Source organism: Mercenaria mercenaria, chromosome 3, assembly GCF_021730395.1.
Source record: "Mercenaria mercenaria strain notata chromosome 3, MADL_Memer_1, whole genome shotgun sequence".
Classification (NCBI taxonomy): Eukaryota; Metazoa; Mollusca; class Bivalvia; order Venerida; family Veneridae; genus Mercenaria; species Mercenaria mercenaria.
The window spans coordinates 13,707,268-13,732,499 of record NC_069363.1 but is presented as its reverse complement, the minus strand read 5'-3'; the positions used below and the strand labels follow the sequence as shown (position 1 = coordinate 13,732,499).

The 25,232-nt window shown below is 34.7% G+C and overlaps 1 protein-coding gene and 1 long non-coding RNA gene across 9 annotated transcripts in view; one reads left to right on the top strand and one right to left on the bottom strand.

The window, feature by feature from the left end:
- Positions 1-25,232, bottom strand: part of LOC123525401 (cAMP-specific 3',5'-cyclic phosphodiesterase 4C-like) — an 831,602-nt gene that overhangs the window by 427,270 nt on the left and 379,100 nt on the right. The gene's annotated exons all lie outside the window — the stretch shown is intronic.
- The window catches only part of LOC128555505 (uncharacterized), a 139,003-nt gene that overhangs the window by 29,697 nt on the left and 84,074 nt on the right, over positions 1-25,232 (top strand). The window lies entirely within an intron of this gene.

Sequence of the window (25,232 nt, the reverse complement as noted above, 5' to 3'; positions counted from 1 at the left end):
CAATATGGGTCATCTACTCTGCATGACCAATCATCCTAGTTATTGATCGGAAATTGTTTTCAATGTTCAGGCCCCTGTGACCTTGATCTTTGATGGAGTGACCCCAAAATCAATAGGGGTCATCTACTCTTCATGACCAATCATCCTATTAAGTTTCAACATTCTGGGTCAATTGGTTCTCTAGTTATTGATCGGAAATGGTTTTCAATGTTCAGGCCCCTGTGACCTTGACCTTTGACAGAGTGACCCCAAAAACCATAGGGGTCATCTACTCCAGCAGCCCTACAACCCTATCAAGTTTGAAGGTTCTAGGTCAAATGGTTCTCCAGTTATTGCTCAGAAATGAAGTGTGACGTACGTACGGACGGACAGGGCAAAAACAATATGTCTCCCCCAGAGGGGGGGAAAACATAACTAGCTGTAAACGCATTTTGTTCCAAAGGACTCGCTCATGGCAAGACTAAAGAAATATATATTTTTCATCTAAAATCTTGCATCTTGCTGTTACTGGAAATTTTGTAAACTATGATAAGAATCTGTTTAGAAATTTCCTTTTCAATTCAAGGGCATGACCATAAAAACTTGAATATATTATGCAGTTTTTTTAAGTTTTTTTTCATTTTCACCAAGGGGTGCGTATTATACACCAAAGTAGAGCTTCGTGCATTTTATTCTTAATTTGATAGCATGTAAATATTGCCGAAATCGGACAATTTTTGTCATTTTGTATTCCGTCTGCTATTTACGTTATTTGCACCTCCTATTGAAGAGCGCTTTCGGCGGGTGGTGCCGTACGATATAGCTGCTTTTTATTGCGTTTTGGTTTTTAATTTTTAATTTTTAAGATGTAATTAATCGTTTAAGTGGCCATGTGTTCACGAAGTCAGTCAATTGTTCTACATATCCAACAGCGATGGATAATGGGCCAGTAGAATTAATAAAACCTTGTGAAGTGCAAAATATAAAAATATAAAGCTTGTTGAGAAGGTGTTGACAGACTGAGAAAGTGTCAAGTTCTCAGAGTTCTTATAAAATACTGATGACATTTTTTACATGTCCGTAACTGGTGAAGATGTGAGTGTGATTTTCATGCAAAGTAGTTGTTACACGAGCTGAAGAATGTCCGATTGTGTGCCCGTAATTATGAAATGTGGTTCACACATCAGCTTGTTGAGAAGATTCTCAGACTAATTTTTGATGCGTATTATATTCCAATGTATGCGTTTTCCCAAGATTTTGATACAAGATCGGGGGTCGTAATATACATGCTACCTTAATATATTCAAATTTTTTTACGGTAACCTATTAACTGATCTGAAATAAGGCATATTTGATAAATCAAGGGCAAACAGCTGTGGTTTGATTTGATTTGGGTTTTACGGCGCACCAACACAGTATAGGCTATATGGCGCCAAACAGGACTACAGATTTTGGTTTCACATCTAAATAAAAACACGAGGTATGGAATCAAAATTTGTATACCTGCTGGAATTTACAGAGTTACAGCAAAACCAAGTGTTAAGACCCTATTAGTCGCCTCTTACGATCATGCAAGGGTAAGACAGTGGTTCCAATTCTTTTCATACACAGATCGTCCCAGAACCACATGGGGCCAAATAGCTGTGGACTTATATTCTAGTATAAATAGAATTAGTGAGAAATGATGTTGATAAGGGTGTAAACATAGTGAAATATAGCAATTTTCTTTTCGAAAGCCCATACCAAAAATCATTCAAATTTTTTAAAATGTTGAGCTAGACTCTGAGCTGTGTTCAAGCCCATAAAGTTTTATTCAAATCCAATCTCCAGAATAAAAATAGTCCGAACAAACTTTATTGCGGGCCCATAACTCCATTAAAAATCATTTTGCCAGAAACAAAGGACATTTTAATATGCAAAACTAACCTTGGTAAAAGTTCAGCTGAAATCCCATCATTGTAGCCTCTGAGTAGACCAGACAAACTTTTGCAACAGAAGGACTGGCAGATGAACAGACAGGCTGACAAATAGCACAAAATTGATCACACAAAATCAATATACCTTCATGCAATTGTGACATAATTCTGTTGTTTTTTTGGTTTTTTTTTCAAAATATTTCTTGTGTTGGAGGCCGATAACTCTGTTGAAAGGGGAATAAAAAATCATTATGTTGAAAGTGATTTAAAGTATGTTGGTAGGGCGTGGAAAAACTTAGTTTTGGAGGTTTTCTTTTACTGTTAAAGAGAGATTATTATTAAGGCATTCTTTTCATAAGATCTTTTCACAGACAAGTTTTTGCATATTTATTTTTATTTTGTGCGACAACAGGGGATAATTCAATTGGAATGAAATTAAAAGTAACATATCAGTATCATAATTATAGTGTATTATTTTCAATGCTAAAAAATCTACAAACTAGAGATGCTTTTGAGAAAAGCGCATGTCTCCCACAACTGCCTAATCATATAAATAATAAGTCAGTCTTTATATACTGTTTACTGAATCCACATGTGCATGCGCTTACTTGACACCAAAAAGACCCCTATACTACTGGTAGTATAGGAGTCGGTTTGGAGGTAAAACTACGCAAGAAATCTGAGTGATTTTGGTAATTAAAGGGCCATAATTCCGAAGTGCCTAGGCCGATTTGGCTAGTTATCAAACTTGGCCGAGTATTTATTGGCAGACACATTTTGTTGAGGTTTGGTGAAGATCGGATGAGAAATGTTCGACTTAGAGTGCTGACAAGCTTTGTGACAGACAGACACACGCACACACAGACTGGAGTAAATCAATATGTCTCCAACACCACTGTGTGGTGGGAGACATAATAATGGTGAAAATCTTCCAAAGGAAATTTTTATAAAGGAAATCATATCATCTTTTCTCTTCCTGCTTGCATTTTCCAGAACTAAGTGAATACAGTAATAGTTATTAGGAAAATAATTACTAATTTGTATGTGACACAATATATATTGCTTATTTTGCATGAGATGTAATAAACAGCCAAGCAGTTTTTAAGGTATTAGATCACTAATAGAGAACTTCCTTTTTGAAGAGTATTCAATTCCTACCATAAACCTACTTTTACTGGAATTCTTAGGGGGGCATAGGTTCAAGCCCTACTGGGACCAAATTTTTTTTCTTCTTTATTTTCCTTTTTTCTAGTTAGTTTTTACTTCTTTCAAGACCTATTATTGGTTTCTTGTACAAAAATGGAAAAAGATATATTTGATAAGCAATTTCTTGGTGTTCAAAGTTAATTTACTACTTAAACAGAAGGGGTAGGGTTACACATCTTAAAAAATATTGAGTTACATGCAGTGGAAGTTGTCTTTTTTGCTTTTACTTTTAGATTATATATTGTGGAAGAAATTTAGGTAGGTTTTACCTCTGCCCCAAGGTTATTTTTAAATGAAGTAAGCAAAATTCAAAACAGAAACACAGCATTCGACCTTAATTTTTTGATGTTGAAATATGAATCCTGTCTCATTAAATCCATTTACTTGAGGCACCATAGAAAAAATGATATTGACATTTTTATTTTGTGTTTTATAATCATTTACCAATAGTCTGATGTTTCTTTTATTAAAATTAATGGTAAAATGAGTTCTCTGCTTTTGGATAGTGGCCGTCACTTTGAAATTTGTCTCTACTGGAGCTTGAGAAGATACCATAAGTTATACAAAATTTATAAAAAATGCCATGGTGAAAGTTGTTTAAAAATTGCAAATTACTGCGAAACACAGTAACTCGCACCCTCAACGTGAAACTAGTCTATCTGCTTCTATTTCTATATACACTTAGACTAGTTTCGCGTTGAGCCCTCGTGACCTTTCAGAAAATATCAAGCAAAGGCCATTTTGAAAACATTACTATTAGTGATCTAATACCTTAAGCAATAAGCCAGAAACATGTAAATTACTTCTTTAATGCCAGGTAACATGCTTATGTGAATAGCGTCTGTTATCCTATGCTATCTCTTGTGCCAAATTTGAAAAAAAACAAGAGCTGTCTCCGTAGGATGACACATGCCCCCGATGGCACTTTGAATGAATAGTTATGGCCGATGTTAAGAGTTTAGGACCTTTGACCTATGGAGCTGGGTCTTGCGCGTGACACATCTTCTTACTGTGTCACACATTCATGCATAGTTATTTTAAAATCCATGCATGAATGACAAAGATATGGACCGGACATGCCCATCAATGCACTATCATGAAAAATGATCTTTAACGTTTAAAGTGTGACCTTGACCTTTGAGCTACGGACCTGGGTCTTGCGTGTGACATGTCGTCTTACTGTGGTACACATTTATGCCAAGTTATTTGAAAATCCATCCATCGATGACAAAGATATGGACCGGACATGTCCATCAATGCACTATCCTTTAACATCTAAGTGTGACCTTGACCTTTGAGCTACGGACCTGGGTCTTGCGCACTGCATGTCGTCTTACTGTGGTACACATTCATGCCAAGTTATTTGAAAATCCATCCATCAATGACAAAGATACGGACCGGACACGCCCATCAATGCACTATCCTTTAACGTTTAAGTGTGACCTTGACCTTTGAGGTACGGACCTGGGTCTTGCGCACTGCATGTCGTCTTACTGTGGTACACATTCATGCCAAGTTATTTGAAAATCCATTCATCGATGACAAAGATATGGACCGGACACGAAAATTGCGGACGGACCGACAGACAGACGGTTCAAAAACTATATGCCTCCCTTCGGGGGCATAAAAAATCTCATCACTGGATCTGTACTTTTCTGAAAATGTCTTTAAAGATTAAGATCAATCAAGGTTGAAATTTTGACTGATTCCCAACTCCAGTGCTAATTTATTAAAGTCAACTTTCTTATTCTAGATACAAGTATTTTAACAGACACTACCCTTGGATAGCATGCATATTATGGTACAGTAGCAATATTCCGAGGATTGCAGTTCTAATCAAGACGATCTGTAACACCAATGAATGCTCCCCGAAATTACTGTTGCATAAGGGGCTTTTCAGTCACAGAGGTTGTGTTAAGGAGAAATGTACCTGTGAGGTGGGAATATAACAAATGAAGAACATGTATTTTATTTGATTATTTGAAAACAAATTTATTTATTGCAGAAAAAAGCAGTAGACTTGATACTTGCTGAAATTATGTGACAAAAAGTTGAGGGTAATGTAAGAAGGGAGATAATTCAACAAGAGGGTCATGATGACCCTATATCGCTCACCTGTTAAACTTGGACTTTGCATCATCAGGATAAACTTTCTGACCAAGTTTTACGAAGATAGGGTCATAAATGTGGCCTCTACAGTGTTAACAAGTTTTCCCTTTGATTTGAGTGATGACCTAGTTTTTGAACCCACATGACCCAGTTTCGAACATATCCTAGGAATCATCAAGATAAACAATCTTATCAAGTTTCATGAAGATTGGGTCAAAAATATGGCCTCTAAAGTGTTAACAAACTTTTCCTTAGGTTTGAGCAGGTGACCTAGTTTCGAACTTAGCCTAGGAATCATCAAGATAAACATTCTGATCAAGTTGCATGAAGACAGGATCATAAATGTGGCCTCAAGAGTGTTAACAAGCTTTTCCTTTGATTTCACCGAGTGACCTAATTTTTAACCCTTTATGACCCAGTTTTCAATTTGGCATTGGAATCATCAAGATAAATATTCTAACCAAGTTTTATGAAAATAGGGACATAAATGTGGCCCCTAGGGTATTAACAAGCTTTTCCTTTTATTTGACCTGGTGACCTAGTTTTTGACCCCACATCACCCAGTTTCTAACTTGACCTAGAGATCATCAAGATAAACATTCTATGCAAGTTTGTATCAAATCAAAGCCTAAATGAAACTTCTACATGGCTAGCAGGGCCAAAAAAGAAAATTTTGCCACTTTCAGGGGCAATAACTCTAGAACCCATGATGGAATCTAGCCGATTTTCGAAAGGAACCGACATCTTATTGTGACTTAATTCTGTGTGCGTGTGGTTAAAATCAAATGTAAAATGTCACTTCTATCGTTTTCACAAGGTAAAATTAACAAATTTTGGCTCATCAGGGGTCAATCAGGGGCCGTAACTCCTGAACCTATGATTGGATCTGAAGGATTCATCATGGAATCCAAGATCTATTGTTGTTAAAGATATTTTGCAAGTTTGTATCAAATCAAACCATAAATGAAGTCTCTATATGGCTGCAAGTTTTAAGGGGCCATAACTCTGAAACCCATGATGGGATCTGGCCAGTTTTCGAAAGGAACCGGGATATTCTGCCAATACAAGTTATGTGCAAGTTTAATTAAAATTGATTGCAAAATATGATCTTATCGTGTTCACAAGCCAAAATAGCAAATTTTGGCCCTTTAAGGGGCCCATAACTCTGGAACCCATGATGGGATCTGGCTAGTTTTCAAAAGGAACCGAGATATTATGCAAATATAAGTTGTGTGCAAGTGTGATTAAAATTGATTGCAAAATGAGGTCTCTATCGTGTTCACAAGAAATTGTGGACAGAAGACAACAGACAGCGGACGGACAAAAGGGCGATCACAAAAGCTCACCTTGTCACTATGAGCTAAAAATTTGACCACCTAGAGTTCAATACTTTTTGAGTTATCCTCTGGACAAGAAGTGTGATGGACAGACAGACAGATGGACAGACAAGGTAGCGACTATATGCTCCCCCCATTAGGGAGCATAAAAACCACTGTAAGTTGATAATTTGGTCATTTGGAGATTTATTACTTCAAAGTAATACTATGCAACACAGAATAAATTAACACAACATAAATGGAAGAAAATCATAGATTTTGTAATTTCTACATTTTACTTAACTGAATCGATGACCCTTCAAATTTAATCAAATATTCCGTAATTAATCTTTAAATACGAAATGCAAAATTAATGAAAATATGAAATGAGTGTCAAGCATGCAATCCGTTCTTTATTGCTGTTCACTGAAGAGATCAACAAGTTTGTTTTAGTGAAACCTTAAGTATGGTTCATCCGATTTTGGTCAAGTAACCAATTTTTTTGAAACTTTAACATCTTATTATCTACACTTGTTATGGTTATTTAACATTTAATACAAGTAAGACATTCACTGACAGTGTTTTTTTCAAAATTTGATTTTCCTATTCCGGTTTTCCAACCAAGATAAGTTATAATACTTTAGCAGGTGTAAATTTAAAAAACATGAACAACTTCCCTTTAATTTTCGTGATCCTAGACCCAAGCATTTTCAAGTTATCATCGGGGAAACGGTTTAACTGTTCCAGGTCACTATAACCTTGACCTTTGGCATACTGACCTCTAAATCAATAGGGGTCATCTGCTGGTCATGACCAACCTCCCTATCAACTTTAATGATCCTAAGCCCATGCGTTCTTGAGTTATCATCTGGAAACCGATTGGTCTACTGACCGACATACCAACCAACTGACCGACCGACATCTGCAAAACAATATACCCCTCCTTCTTCAAGGGAGAGCATGAGAAGTGAAAAATGTCCTAAAATGTTGCAAAAATATGACTGACCACCTTTAATGCCAAGAAATATTCACTGACAAAGTGTACAGACTTATGCTGGCATATGAGATATGTTTTTTGTTAGTTTCATCAGTAATCAGCCCGGTGATTCTGATTGAGATAAGACTGTCTGTTTCATGGAATATTACCAATTCCATTTCAATGATACACAAACACATACATGGAATGTAACATAAATGACAAACCGTTTTATATTCAATTTTAACAGTAGCAATTACTTAGTCAATTAGCATACTTCCTTGTTTTTTCCTCAGCTAATCATCAACAAGAGGGCCATGATGGCCCTATATCGCTCACCTGAGTACCATTGCTCTAAATGATAAGATCAAGTTTTGTCAAAGATCATATAGGCATACACATAAAATATCATCAGGATAAACATTTTGTTGTAACAGTCCCTTTTGACCTATGGGTCACATACTAGTCAGGGCCAATTTCAATATCAAGTTTGAGTATCCTATGCTCAAATGCTGCATTTTTGTACTAGCATGACTATTTCTTACCCTGGAAGACTTAAATAACATTTAAAACCATTCTCATCTCATAAGATCATAAATGAAACCACTATCGTGCAGACAAGAAATTGTTGACGGACGGACGACAGGTGATCACAAAAGCTCACCTTGTCACTATGTGACAGGTGAGCTAATAAACATTTAAAAGAGTAACATACACTGCGTAAAAAGAGTTAATATACGGGAGTGTACGGGATCCCGTATATTACCCGTATACGGGAAGAAATACGGGAAAACTAAAATACGGGCGTGTACGGGGCTTGTATATTTAAAAGTCCGTATACTAATGAAATACGGATTTCCGTATACTATGAAATACGGAATTCTTAGTATACGATACCCCGTATATTATTGAAATACGGGAAATTCTAAAAAGGGTTATTCTGATCGTATACAACACCGTATATTCCCGTATATGTCTGGTGTACGGGAATATATAAATCCGTATATTACGAAAATACGGGACGTATATTTCCCGTATATGTTTCATATACAACCCCGTATATTTCCCGTATATTCTGGATATACGGGAAATGTATATTTTGTATATTTCGAAAATACAGGGATTAAATTTCCCGTATATTCTTCGTATACAACTCCGTATATTTCCCGTATATGCCGGAAATACGGGATTTAAATAATTTGTATATTTCGAAAATACGGGACGTATATGTTCCGTATATGCTTGGTATACAACTCCGTATATGTCCCGTATATGCCAGAAATACGGGATTTAAATAATTTGTATATTTTGAAAATACGGGACTTATATTTCCCGTATATTCTTTGTATACAACTCCGTATATTTCCCGTATATTCTGGATATACAGGATATGTATAGTTTGTATATTTCGAAAATACTGGGATTAAATTTCTTGTATATTCTTCGTATACAATTCCGTATATTTTCTGTATATGCCGGAAATACGGGATTTAAATAATTTGTATATTTCGAAAATACGGGACGTATATGTTCCGTATATGCTTGGTATACAACTCCGTATATGTCCCGTATATGCCGGAAATACGGGATTTAAATAATTTATATATTTGAAAAATACGGGATGCAATCAATATGTGTAATGAAAATTATATTCTCCGGCCATTTCAAAGGTCAAACGTTTTGCATGTTTTCGAACTTGTACTTTGCCGTATGAAATCAACGACATTGATAATTCATCCTTCCTTCCATGTTTCGAACTTTCTACAATGTACAATATATATTCCTTCGTGTTTTCATAATTTCTACATTCAGTGTATACAGACAAAGAATCCAGTCCGATATTCACTAAATTTTCATTCATAATCTTTATTAGACTGAAAACGTTTGTCACGGGGTACCGAAGGTAAACTGCGTTAATTATAAAGCTTTATTTAAACGGGTCGTACAAATTCCTCCGTGGTGTGCTGGTGAAGATGTTTAGGGGCTTTATATTGCCTAGGCAATCCGGGTTCGATTCCCAACTCATAAATATCTTTTGCTTTGTTTAACATTCTTTTAATAAAAAAGTGTGCAAAGAATAGCTTGTTCTAATATTCATAATATGACAAATTTTCATTTTTAAAGAAAGATCATATTAGCTAAAATCTGGTGTCAAGGCCCTTTAATATTGATAGAAGAAGATTGGTTTCTTGTAGTAAACTCATTCAAATGGAAAATCAAGGCATGGAATAATTCATTTTTGTTCTTGTGCGTCCAAAATTGAAAAATAAACATTCGCGGACCATCGCAAATATAAAATCAAAGACCTCAAATAATTCATCCTTTCTTCTTGTATCTTGCATGTATTTCTTCTTGTTCTTTTTCAATACAAGCAATTAGGATTGATTAAGCTATCAATTTCTTTCCTCGTTGAATACTAATGAAAATCATTATGAATGATAAGCCATGCAATCAATATATGTAGTGATTATATTATCCGGCAATTTCAAACGTCAAACGTTTTGCATGTTTTTGAATGAATGAATGAATGAATGAATAGATATATAGCACTAATATCTCACGAACTGATAAAAACATTCGCGGGCTAAAAACAGGTATAAAATCTAAGACATGAATAAATCCATCATTTCTTCTTGCGCGTTTCCGAATTACATTCAATCTAAATATCCGATTGAGAAAAAAATTCATTCATCCTTATTTATTTGTAGTGATAAACACATTCGTGTATCATCGCCGTTGTAAAAATTAAATGCGTGCATCAATTACTCTTTCTGCTGCACATTTCCAACGCTCATGTATACAATGCAAGTAATTACTAGTATAGAAAAAAACAATCAACTAATCCATCCCTGTTTTATTCAGTAATAATATAAGACCTTACGTAGAATATAACACCAAAGACGTGTGTTGATACTTTACTTATGAAATTGATTCCTCCGTGCAATATTTTATCACGAGCTGGCACCTGGGTAGCCCAACCGGCCTTCCGTAAGCCAGGTTGATGGCTTCCTCACATGGAGAATTCAACACCCCGAATGAGGCTCAGACCCATATCGGTGAGGGGCAAGTTGTTTGAAGTCAGCGATCTAAACCACTCGGCCACTGAGGCCCCATTCAGCTAGGTCGGACCCTTAAACCAACATGTAGATAACATGGCATTTTGATTATTAAGAAAGTACATAATTAACCGTAGTCATTCAGTTTAGTTCAATTCAGAGAGCTATAAAATGTATCTTATACTTCTTTGTTTAATTTTAGCTGTTATTTATGAACAATTAAGTGAAATATGTGTTCATATTTTAAAAATAATTCCGCGAATGCTTCTATGTATACTACTGTTGCATAGCGGGGACATAGGAAACATTTTATTTATCACGTGCGCACGTGTTAGCTACCACGTGCGAACGTGTTAGCTAACACAAGCGAACGTGATAGCTAACAAGTGCGAACATGTCCCCTCTATGCTACCGTAGTATACACTGTTCCAAGTTATTTCTCGTGGTTGTAGTTTCCGTTGGTAGTGACCTGGCACTCATGAATATTTCGTATATTTCCGTAAATTGATTTTCAGTGTTCAATCACAAATAGCAATATAAGTATTACATATATAACTCTTAATTGATATACTGTTGCACGTGCAGGTAACTGAATGGACAAGCGGTGTTGCTGCCAATATCTGGGTCGTGGGTTCGAATCCTACCTCTGACCATACCTTTTCCCCAAAATTTTATATGCAAAGTTACCAATACCACTTATTTGATCAAACGTATCGTGATATTTATGGTCTATTTACTAAAAGTTATCATATTTACTCGTTGTAACAAAGTAGAATAATTTGTTTAAAGTATTTTAGATAAAAAGGCATGTTACCCGTCATAAGCGTACTAGAATATAAATACTACAAGAGAAAACACTATTTAAAAAAAAACAAGAGATCACAGAGTGATCTTGGCGCCCACCAATGTGCCATTTTGGAGTGTTCCAAATTTCAAGACTTACTGACTAGCTCAAGGTCAAATTTCATTTCCATACACAACACTGTGCATGTGGTCCAAATTCGAAAGCTGTAGCTTGAGAAATGTGAAAGTAGGTCACTAGATCAATCTTAAGGTCAAAGTTTAATTTGGTACAAAAAACTATGCAAGTGGTCCAAATTTGAAGGCTTAGCTTGAGAAATGTGTAAGAAGGTCACTAGGTCAAAATCAAGGGTCAAATTTCACTTCAGAACACAAATCTATGCATGTGGTCCAAATCTGAAGCCTGTAACTTCAAAAATGTGAAAGTAGGTCACTAGGTCAATGTCAAGGTCAAAGTTTGTTTCGGTACACAATCCTATGCATGTGGTCTAAATTTGAAGCCTGTAGCTACAGAAATGTGAAAGTAGGTCACTAGGTCAATCTTAAGGTCAAAGTTCATTTCGGTACACAAAACTATGCATGTGGTCCGAATTTGAAGGCTGTAGCTTGAGAAATGTGAAAGTAGGTCACTAGGTCAAAATCAAGGTCAAATTTTATTTCAGAATACAGAACTATGCATGTGGTCCAAATTTGAAGCTTGTACCTTCAAAAATGTGAAAGTAGGTCACTAGGTCAATGTAAAGGTCAAGTTTGTTTCGGTACATAAAACCATGTATGTGGTCCAAATTTGAAGGCTGTAGCTTGAGAAATGAGTAAGTAGGTCACTGGGTCAAAATCAAGGTCAAATTTCATTTTGGAACACAAAACTATGCATGTGGTCCAAATTTGAAGACTGTACCTTCAAAAATGTGAAAGTAGGTCACTAGGTCAAAATCAATGTCAAATTTCATTTTGAAACACGGAACTATGCATATGGTCCAAATTTGATACCTGTACCTTCAAAATGTGAAAGTAGGTCACTAGGTCAAAATCAAGGTCAAAGTTTTTTCAAGTGCACAAACTATGCATGTGGTCCAAATTTGAAGGCTGTAGCTACAGAAATGTGAAAGTAGGTCACTAGGTCAAAATCAAGGTCAACTCATGTCAAGGTTCATCTTGCCACTTAAAAATATACATGTCCAAATTTGAATGTTGTAGTTATTGACAAGAAGATTTTAAAAGCTTTTCTCTATATAAGTCTATATGAACCATGTGACCCCCGGGGCGGGGCCATATTTGACCCTAGGGGGATAATTCGAACAAACTTGGTAGAGAACCACTAGATGATGCTACATTACAAGTATCAAAGCCCTAGGCTTTGTGGTTTGACAAGAAGATTTTCAAAGTTTTTCCCTATATAAGTCTATGTAAACCATATGACCCCCAGGGTGGGCATATTTGACCCTAGGGGTATAATTTGAATAATCTTAGTTGAAGACCACTAGATGATGTCACATACAAATATCAAAGCCCTAGGCCATGTAGTTTTGGACAAGAGGTTTTTCAAAGTTTTCTCTATACAAGTCTATATAAACCATGTGACCCCCAGGGCGGGGCCATATTTGACCCCAGAGAAATAATTTGAATCATCTTGGTAGAGGACCACTAGATAATACTTCATACCAAATATCAAAGCCCTAGGCTCTGTGGTTTTGACAAGAAGGTTTTCAAAGTTTTTCCCTATATAAATCTATGTAAATTATAGAAATAAACAAAGGGCCATAACTCACTCATAAATTGTTGAACCAGTCTGATTTTCAGGGGGACACAACTAGGGTACCAATACATCATTCTGACAAAGTTTGGTCAAAATCCCCCCAGTAGTTTCTGAGGAGATGCGATAACGAGAAATTGTTAACGGACGGACGGACGGACGGACGGAATGACGGACGGACGGACCACGGACGCAGAGTGATTTTAATAGCCCACCATCTGATGATGGTGGGCTAAAAACATGATACATAAATTTATGTAAAAATAAAACAGGTATCGTTAACATTATATTATATTTTTAAAAAATGATACCCGTGGTAACGTGCCTGGAAATCAAACCCACCGTGACATTGGTTAGCTGTAAAATATGGTTATTTTCAGGATACAAATATTAGGTAAATTAACGAAAACGCCCGAAAATATTTGCAAAGATTGCCAGGTCAATACTTACGGACATATTAAGAAAATAAATACAATCGTCTAAAATAGACTTCATCAAAATGGTATATAAGTTTGCACTCATTCATCGATCTCTTCGTAAATAAATTGTACATATAGGTTCTGCGGCACAGTTTTACTGCAACATTAACTGATACTAATTGTATGCATATTAATTAATTTTTATGAGATAATCGGCATGGCCTAATTTACCCTCTGCCTTTTTAATGCATGGAGGCCAATCAGCGGCATCATCTAGCCCGAGGCGATAACATCTGGTTGAAGTGACCGCACGCACTAATCTGTATATTGCAAAATGTCTTGTCATTAGCGTTATTCTGCAGAGGAAGACGAAGGCTCGGGTAAGTATTTATTTTATTTAATTTTTGATTAACTGAATTAGACAGGTTTTTTTTTCTCAATATGAATTCTTTTTGTAACAAGGCTGATCATGAAATACTTAAATTCATGACGTTGTTTATTTCATAATCATATTTGTTGACTTCCTGATGAAGACTTAATAAATAGTCGAAAGGTTGTATGAAAATGGAGTTAGCCTTGTAATTCCCCTGTTCTCTGTTGTTGTTTTTTTTTAATCAATCGGGAATACGAGTTGCTGCGATTTAAAGGAACATATTTAATGTACAATTATGAATACACTTCAAACGAAATACTCTTTTAATTGCTAGCGTCAGTAAAAATTGTCTATTTACTAAATTATTAAATTATATAATTATAATATGAAAAAGGAAATTCAGAAAAGCCGTTAAGTAGTTTCATTCATTCGTGAAATCTTTCATTCGTTCAGTCATTCAAGCACAATTAATTCAACAATTATTTCATTCATTCTTTCATTCATTAGTAGACAAAAATTCCAGTCACCAAAAGCTAATGTTGCAAGTGTTTGAAATAAAATAAAATATCGTGCAGAAATATTTCATGAATACCATTGTGGTTAAACGAGAAAAAAAAGTTGTAAAGAAAAAAATATATTTCGCAGAAGCAAAGTAGCCACGGCTAACTTCTTTACGAATTAGGCGGCACATACATTCATTCATTCGATCAAAACTGGAATCTCATGAAAGCATTCATGAAGTTAGTATTAACGATCTTTTATCTTTAGAAAATGGGTAATTTACTGACAAAATAATGCTTTTCTAGACTAAAATGTAAGCGGTTGTGATGCGTATTATTGTTTCATAGTATCATATCAAAAAGGTTGGTTATAATAAAATTTCAGAATTTTGAAAGTTTTATTATCTTTCAATATGGAAAAAAATACACACCTACTCTAGATCTTTTGTTTGCCTAGGGTTTATATATTTTGAAACACTGTAAGAACATAAAAAATCTCGCCGAAGGTCGATTTGTGCATGTAAACGTGTTTTTACTCTAACCAGACCTGTTCACGTGCACGATAGACCTGCGCGCGTGCATATTCAATCATTCTGAAAACAAAAAGTCATTTGTTCAAAAAAATCGAGTATGTCTGTAATTTCGACCTTAAAACATATCATGAAATATTTAGAAATCGTTAGATATTATACATCTAACACTTAAGTTTACTTTCTTGTAAATATATGAAACATGATATTAAACACATGAGCCGCGCCATGAGAAAACCAACATAGCGGCTTTGCGACCTGCATGGATCCGAATGCGCAGGCTGGTCAGGATCCATGTTGTTCGCTAACAGTTTCTCTAATTGCAATAAGGTTTGAAGGCGAACAACAAAGATCCTGGATGCGCGGGCTGGTCTGGATCCAGGCTGGCCGCAAACGCACTATGTTGGTTTTCCCATGGTCCCGCTCATATTATTATATATGTACACAATATAAGTAATTGCGTAGCTAAGTCTTTTATTTCAAATGTACACCACCTACCGATTTTCAACGGGACTATTACGAAATTTTCATAATTTACATACGTATTTCCGAAAAATTGGTATATTTTCAGTTTTCTGTTATTACCTATTTTGAAGCCATGACCACAACGTCTTTTTTTTTTAGCGGAGCGCAAAATGACGTACTTTAAAAGTTTTCTAAGCAGCGTTTTTTATATACAACAAAAATACAGCAAAAAATCTTTTATTTTCTAGCTTGTGTTAAAATTTTCTCTCCAATGATATAAAATTTGTTAAGTGAAATAACTGTAAAAATCATAAAAACTAAATTCCCGAGAAAAAAGACGATACAAAGACAGAAAAAGGTGATGCATAAATACAACGTAAAAACCATAAAAATACCTATAAGTGTATTAACATATTTTATGACCCACCTTGAAACAACACTAGTCGGGTAATGCTTATCCCTAGGCAATGTTGTAATACACAATGAAATTTGAAGTGTGATTAAATATTTGGCACAGTTAGATTATTTTATGTTAATTGTAACTGTGTGCAATCTTGGAGGGAAAAAAAAGGTAACGCAATTTTCAAACTAAAAATTAAAAAAATACCAAATACAGGCATTATAGGCAAAGTTCGACATTTTTTTAAATCTCTGGAAATTAATGCTATATTTCTTAATTTCTGACAGACTATATGTTACAGAAAATGAGAATTAATTTGTTTTAACTACTTTTTATGATGAAAATTGAAAAGCGTTTGTAAATTTAACGCGCATTGAACATCAAACCCTCCTCAGCGTTAATGGTAACGACAGCGGAAAACTTCTTTATTGCCGCGGCAGTTCGGGTTCGATTCCTGACGCTGTCATCTTTTATTTTCTCTTGATATGGTATTTTTAAATAGTTGAGAAACAAAAATTCCTATTCTGTTGTTCGTAATATGACCAAACTTCAATTTGAAAGATAGCCTTTATGATCTGATAGTATCGAATACTAGTATTCGGTAACACTTATACGAAATAATGTAAATTATATTGATTGATATCTTTTAATATTTCATTTAGGTTAATCTATAAGATTGGATACATGTGTCTAACAATGATACTTGTTTTCTATTTCATACTTGAATACAGGACTGCTGAATAAAAGCATTTTAATATGAAGAGATAAGACGTTTTTGGTGAATCATTTTACTTGTCTAAAATAAATCTTAGTGAGAATATTATACTGAGCGCAAGACTGGAAATTCTTGAAAACTCTCCAGATCATTTAATAAAAAAAAAAAAAAAAAAAAATAGTGGCAAATATATCGTACAGAATTTGCTAATTTACCACGTTTTTAAGAAATGTTTGAAATAAATGAATCGCGTAATGGGGACAGGTATAGAACACTAATATAGCATAATAACGACGAACAGGTTATGTGACTCTATTTTTTGCTACAATAAATGGCTATGAAGTTTGTGTTTAAGCTAGCTTTCGTTTAATAGTGGATGTATTTTTTTACATTTTAGTAGAATAGAATGGGAAAGTGTTATTTAGATCACATCGCTGCACTTAATATGCTTTTGTAGAATCTCTCTTGAAATACTTCCCTACTTTTGTCGTGACTTTGTCAGTTTGAAGACAATTCTTCAAAATGAGGTGGCTGCGTGTGTCGGCACTATGAACACCATGCATTATATATAAAATTAAATGTTGGGGTAGATTTTAACGTAATATAACTATTAAACGCAAATGAAACCACTTTAAATAAGTTGACTGTATATCTAGTTTCTTTGCGCGAAATGAGCACTTAAATGATGTCATCCCTGCCCACACATCATTTTCATTTTTCATATTTTTCACATCATTTATAACGTTAAAATATACCATTCTCTATATCTGTTAACTACAAGAGTCCATTTATATAACCTTTAATGCGTGCAAATTCTATTTCAGGTTGACACAAGAGATTTTTCAATTAACTCCAACTGGACGACGATTTGTTTTCAAGATAGAGAATACGCTTATGTGAGAAGTTGGTCAGTAGATGCTGACAGACAGCCCGGATGAGCCATCGTACTCAGTGACATTCGTACCTCAACAGACAAAAGCTTACATTTATTGAGATCATGAAACTGAGATTTCCATGGGGTGCATCATTTGTAACCTGCTTACATATTGAATTCCAACACAGAATGCATCATGCATCTTTTCAAAGCGCTAAATTTGAATGCATCTTCAAACATTAGAAAGGATGTACTGCTCTTTTAGCAGACGGCAAATCGAAAAGCCTATAGTGGGAATCAACATTCACTGGAATAACGAAAAAATTATAAATCAAGATTCACTGGAATAACGAAAAAATTATAAACAGTAATAAAGAAGTGTTACTATACTGATTTGTTGCGTTAACGGTGTGTTTTTTTTCTTCAATTAGAAACGAACATCTAAAATGCATAATGTTATTGATTGCTATAAGATTCTTTCACTGGTTGTAGGTGCAGATGGGAATTTCCGACTTCGAGGGTAACTGTTTAGCCAAGAGCCGGATTTCCCATCTGCACCTATAACCAGTGACATAATCTTTTTCTTGCATACCGACATGGAGAAATAATAATAATAATAATAAAATCAATCGAGTGGCTTCTTTGTAGAACTATTTTTTATAGCAGCGTAATTAAACAAAGCGCGGGAAAGCAACGTCCGTAAACAGGAAAGATGTCATGACGTTTCATAGACAAATAACAATGTTTAGTTCCGATTTTGTTTTATCAGTTGCAGCGTAACGTTATGAATTTTTGATAAAATAACGTCCTTTAAATCGAGAATATATTATCAGGAACCAAGGAGAACTGTCAAGGTACTGGATTTTTATTTCGTTTTGAAGAAAATATAACTACATGAATCATCTGCATATATGTAGTTCGTATATACGTCATTTAAAGCACGAGAGTCATCTTACACCCCGGATGGATTTTTTCCAGCACCGGTAAAAATACCGGAAATCACCGTCTGGTATGCAAGAATTACATTTTCTGCTTATTTCATTTGGACAAAAGATAAAAATAACGCATAGTCGTACGAGAAAAAACAACTGTTTTTTTTTTTAAGTATTTATGTAATGTTAATATAATGTTTAATTTATCTACTTTCTCATTGATGATAATGTTTTTCTATACCTGTCTTGTCTGTGATATTTTTCTACATACCGTTATTCTTGCTTAAGGTTTGTTTAACCTTCATTCTATGTCATCTTTCAGTGTGTGCCCCATATACCAGATTAGTTCTAATAAAATAAAATACGGGATAGTGCATATACGGGAAAATCTGGCCAACGTATATTTCAACAATACTGTTCCGTGTATTTCCCGTATACGAAAAAACAAATTCAGTCTGTATGTGACACAAATACGGTATCTGTATCCTACGTATATCTTGCATATACGGGAAAAAACCTGGCCCGTATATCAACAAAATACAGTTCCGTATATCCCCTTATATCAGATACAAATAAATTCCGTATATGCCACATGTACGGGATCCGTATATTACGTATACCTTGCATATACGGGACAAGTCCGTAGCCCGTATATCAAAAAATACAGTTCCGTATATGCCCCGTATATGTCAAAAGTACGGGATCCGTATACTTAGTATATCATGCGTATACGGAAAAAATCCGATGCCCGTATATTAGAAAATACAGGTCCGTATATGTCCCGTATATTTGATGCAGTTGCAGTCCGTATATGTCAAAAATACTGGCTCCGTATACTACGTATATCCGGAATATACGGGCTCGTATACGTGTTCCGTATATTCTAAAATACGACAAGTATACGGGATAAATTTCAAAGACCCTTCGAATACATGGAAATAAAATCTATGTTAAAGCAGGACACTAATAAACACCATTTCTAATTGATTTTTTTTAAAACTCGTATATTTAATATATACGGGAAATATACATGTATGTATATTCGGCGTATATGGGATCCCGTATATGCATGACAAATATACGGACTTCCCGTATACTAGATGTTCCGAATACGGGATTGTATACTAGGTCCGTATATCTATAATATACACCCCGTATACTCCCGTATTTTCGAAATATACGGGACCGTACACTCCCGTATATTGACCCTTTTTTCGCAGTGATAACTCATTTACATTACTGTCATCACTTTCACCAATGTAATCATCTTCACTATTTTTTCATTGTATTCACCATCCTAACTTTCATGAATGTATTTTCATCTTCACAGATATCTTCAGTCTCTTTTTCATCAACATCTTCATTAATTTGACTCACTTTTCCCAACATCATCATCATCATCATCATCATCCTGACTTTCACCAATGTATCCTCACCTTCACTGTTATCTTTGATCTCTTTATCATCATATCATTATTATTTCATCTATATATTATCATTTTCCCTCATCTTTCTACCACTTTCTTCATCAACATCATCATCATCATTGTTTCCATGTATAATCATTATCACTAAGTATATAGAATAGTCATCAATAATTGAGACTAAGTATATAGAATAGTCATCAATAACTGAGACTAAGTACATAGAATAGTCATCAATAACTAAGACTAAGTATAAAGAATAGTCATCAATAAGGCCAAAGAAACTAAATGTTTAGATTCTCATCTGAATTTTGGGAAAAATGGGGCTGGTGGGCATTTTTATCTCTTGAGAAAGAACACTTTGATTTGGTAAGTCACACTTGACTGAGCAACTGATCTAAAAAGCTGTTGTAATTACAGGCTGGCCAATCAAACTCTATGACCTTAGAAATAACCTCAGACGTTAAAATTATTCTTTCCTAATTGAGGTGAATCTCTAACAGAATGCGCTCTGCGCTCCACGAATTACAGATTACTAAACCCTGAGGATAGAAAAGTGGCTTTTTATTTCAAACATGCCAAACATCTTATTTGTCACAAAAGTTAACATATGTTGTTACCTTTGAATGCATGGTCTATATGTGAAAACTAACCCCTTTGCGACCCTCTAATTGTGTGCAACAAATTCATGCATCGAATGGTACACTACACGTTTTGATTGACCGGATCAATGTGCCAGTGTTTCTTAATTGCCGTATTTACTCAACTGAAAGTGGTAACGGGTTTATTTTGTTGTAAGATCTAGCAACTTACATGTATGTTAGCGTAAATACTTATATAATGGGAAATAGCGGACTTGACATTTTTAAGTAGTAGAAAACAACAGTTCTTTTTCAAAATTCTATTTTTTTCTTATTTTGGTACAGAAATAAATGCACCCTTGATGCAAATGTAACGCCCCCCAGGGGCGCTAAAATGTGCGGATACAGAATGTCAATAAGGTAGAAATGGTCTTGTCCATGTGTCCAATCCCGGGGTTCCACACATTGATGACCAATTTCTAAAATAGACATTGCAACCAAAATTTTACAAGATGATCATTATAAATATATTTATATAGATGTGCCCTAGAAGGAACTTTTCCTTTGCTTTAACTTGTTTTTTTATTTTTTACTTTGGAAATACCGGAGACCTGAGGACAATTTGAAAAATAAGGTATTGCTAATTCTAGTGTTTGTTGTTGTGTCTTTGAATCGCTTGTAGATCTATATAAAACTCTTTTTGATTTATATATGAAAAAAATTATCTTCATGTCATAAATTTTAATCTTACTTATAAAGTGAAAGTAAATCTTTTTTTTTCTGATCACTCAGCTGATTGTACTCTGTAAGAAAAACAAGGGGGCCAAGATGGCCCTAGGTCATTCACCTGAGAAACACACCATAACAGTGTAAACATGTTTGACCTAGTGATTTCATGGAAACAAATATTCTGGCCAATTTTCATTAGGATTGGACCAAAAATGTGATCTCTCGAGTTTAAACAAGTGTTTTCTTTGATATGACCTAGTGACCAACTTTTTGACCCCAGATGACCCATATTCAAATCTGACCTAGATTTCATCAAGGCAATCATTCTGACCAATACTCTTGAAGATCAATGGAAAAATACAGCCTCTATCACATACACAAGGTTTTTCTTTGATTTGACCTAGTGACCTTCTTTTTAACCCCAGTTGACCAATATTCAAACCTGACCTAGATTTCATCAAGGCAATCATTCTGACCAAATTTTATGAAGATCAACTGAAAAATTGAGCTTCTACCGCATCCACAATGTTTTTCTTTGTTTTGACCTAGTGATCTACTTTTTGATCCCAGATGACCAATATTCGCATTCGACCTAGATTTCATCAAGGCAATCATTCTGACTAAATTTCATGAAGATCAATTGAAAAATACAGCCTCTATCACATACACAAGGTTTTTCTTTGATTTGACCTAGTGACCTATTTTTTGACCCCAGATGACCCATATTCGAACTCTAATTAGATTTCACCAAGGCAATCATTCTCACCAAATTTCATGAAGATCAATTGAAAAATACAGCCTCTATTGCATATACAAGGTTTTTCTTTGATTTGACCTAGTGACCTACTTTTTGAACCCAGATGACCCATACTCAAACTCGACCTAAATTTCACCAAGGTAATCATTCTGACCAAATTTTATGAAGATCAATTGAAAAATACAGCTTCTATCGCATACACAAGGTTTTTCTTTGATTTGACCTAGTGACCTACTTTTTGACCCCTAGATGACCCATATATAAATTTTACCTAGATTTCATCAAGATAATCATTCCGACTAAATTTCATAAAGATCAATTGAAAAATACAATCTCTATCGCATACACAAAGTTTTTCTTTGATTTGACCTAGTAACCTACTTTTGAACCCAGATGACCTATATTCAAACTCTACCTAGATTTCACCAAGGTAATCATTCTGACCAAATTTCATGAAGATCAATTGAAAAATACAGCTTCTATCGCATACACAAGGTTTTCTTTTTATTTGACCTAGTGACCTTCTTTTTGAACTCAGATGACCCATATTCAAATTCTAAAAAATTTTTTAGTGAAGGCAATCATTCTGACCAAATTTCATGAAGATCAATTGAAAAATACAGCCTCTATTGCATACACAAGGTTTTCTTTGATTTGACCTAGTGACCTACTTTTTTGATCTCAGATGAACCATATTCAAATTTGACCTAGATTTCATCAAGACAATCATTCTGACAAAATTTCATAAAGATCAATTGTAAAATACAGCCTCTATTGCATACACAAAGTTTTTCTTTGATTTGACCTAGTGACCTACTTTTTGATCCCAGATGACCCATATTCAAACTCTACCTAGATTTCATCAAGGCAATCATTCTGACCAATTTTAATGAAGATCAATTGAAAAATACAGCTTCTACCTCATACACAAAGTTTTTCTTTGAATTGATCTAGTGACCTACTTATTAAACTCTGATGACCCATATTCAATTTTGACCTAGATTTCATCAAGACAATCATTCTGACCAAATTTCATAAAGATCAATTGAAAAATACAGCCTCTATCACATAAACAAGGTTTTTCTTTGATTTGACCTAGTTGCCTATTTTTTGATCTCAGATGACCCATATTCAGACCTGATCTAGATTTCATCAAGGCAATCATTCTGACCAAATTTCATGAAGATCAATTGAAAAATACAGCCTCTATCGCATGCACAAGGTTTTTCTTTGAACTGACGTAGTGACCTACTTATTGACTCCAGATGACCCATATTCAAACTCGACCAATGCACATAAAAGTTATGGAGCAGGAACAATTTTTTCTTGACCTTCAATAGTGACCTCAACCTTTGACCTACAAGCATAAGTCATGTAAGTGCATAATCTACATATTGCCCTCTATTCACGTAAGTTTTATGAACATAGCTTGAATACTTTTTGAGAAATTGCAGGATCCAGATTTGCAGACAAACAGAGGGCATTTCTATATTCCTCTCATTTGTTCCACCAGTTGGGGACTATAAAGTTTAAAAGAATTATTGACAATGTGCATAATGTATAGTTCTTATTATGTAAGACATGTCTATCTGACCCTGAGATGCTAACTGTTTCCTTGTTTGTAGTGTAAATAAAAAGACATAACTCCAATCAAAATACTTCTTTAATTGAAACAAACTACTTCAGTGACTTCTGCAATATGTAGAAATATGTCCCCTTTCGCTATCTTTCAAATATGAACAGCTGAGAAATGCATTAATATTTTTATAGAAGGGAGATAACAATGTTTTGACATGTAATGCAAAAACTAATGTATCTGATGTCAGAACATAATTCCTTCATATGATGATATATTTCTGTGTCAAAGTTTGTTCAAATATTGTGCTGCTAGATAACACAACAAAATAAACACAGATTCTTACTGTATTTCTCTTGATTTTTTTCCGGCCACGGGCCGGTGTTGAATTCACATTTACATTTATGTAAATATCTGGGGTGAAGGTCATTTAACAGCTGATCTAAATTGTACATTTTGATTAGTGGATGAAAAATTCCACAGGGTTTCGAATGTAATAGATAATTCTTTTGTAAGGGGTGTGCTCTAAGCTGTATTGTTAGACAGTATAATCTGTTGCAATACTCCTGTGGAAATAGCTTCCGTCATAAACCTAAATCCTCTCAGTAGTGAAACTGCCACAGTTCGACTACAAACCTTCTGATACGGAGTGATCTCCCATAAACGATTTACAGTTGACACGTCCCCTAGTCAACTCGTCCCCCAGTCAACTCATCCCCATTTTGTTAATTTCGTATCCCCTGATAATTTCAAATTGGTCATTTTGTCCCCCACTTTTTGGCACCTCCTTTTTAGTCCTATTTTTTGTCAAAGTTTCCTAGATTATGATTAATATAATTATGATATATGTGATCTGTAAAATATGTCTACATAAAAATATGAAAATTTTACTTTAAAATTTACATTTTGTTTTGCTTTATAAATACCTGATCATAATATGTAAAAGTGCAGAGTACATGCACGTTTCATAGCTTAGTGTGCATTGGTTAACACGGCCGTGTATCTTTTTTCCAAGATACTTCTTGTTTAAAGTTTGAAGTAGGTTGCTGATATTTAACACTTTCAAGTAGTTAGTTAAAGAAACTATCAGATGTGCCTTTAAGTTAACAAGAGCTCATAGAACGTGAAATGCCCCCCTACAGTAACTGAACAGGGAACAGAAATTATTTGGTCACTGTGCACTGGAAATTTCACGTACAATAATTAACAACCCACTCGAAACTGCGTTGTGTTAGGTTTTCAGCCAATTTTTCTGAAACGAACCCGAATAATTCTATGAAAATGCACGATTTGTTTTAACAGGTAGCCCTTTAGGTAAGAAGTGTTTTGATAATTACTTGTTCATGATAAGCACTATATATTATGCGAAATTGTCAAAAACTGACAAAAATTTCCTTCCGCCGCCAAACTGTAAAGAAGTGTTCGCATAAATGGCACAATCTCAGCTTAATGGACAAATGTGCTAAGAAACGGAGACATTTGCGCTCCAGGTGCACCTATCGTTTTCATTCAATTTGTTATATTATGGGTAGAAATTCCTTTAAATCATACTTACAAGATCAGAAATTTATACAATCGGCCAACTCCATCTGTTCTGTATAAAATTCACCGCTCAAACAACATTTGAACCACTTGATCTGTGGCCAGTGTGATTATAACATTAAAAACAACTTAAAAAACAACATTAGGCTTTTTCAGAAGACTGTTTAAAAGCAGCAGAAGAATTTTTTTATTTTATGCATAGATGCAACAAAAATTAGACAGGTGTGTGATAAAAAGCAAAATCCTTTGATCAATAATATGTGTTTTCCAGAAGACAATGTTTTTACTGCTGATACAATCTAC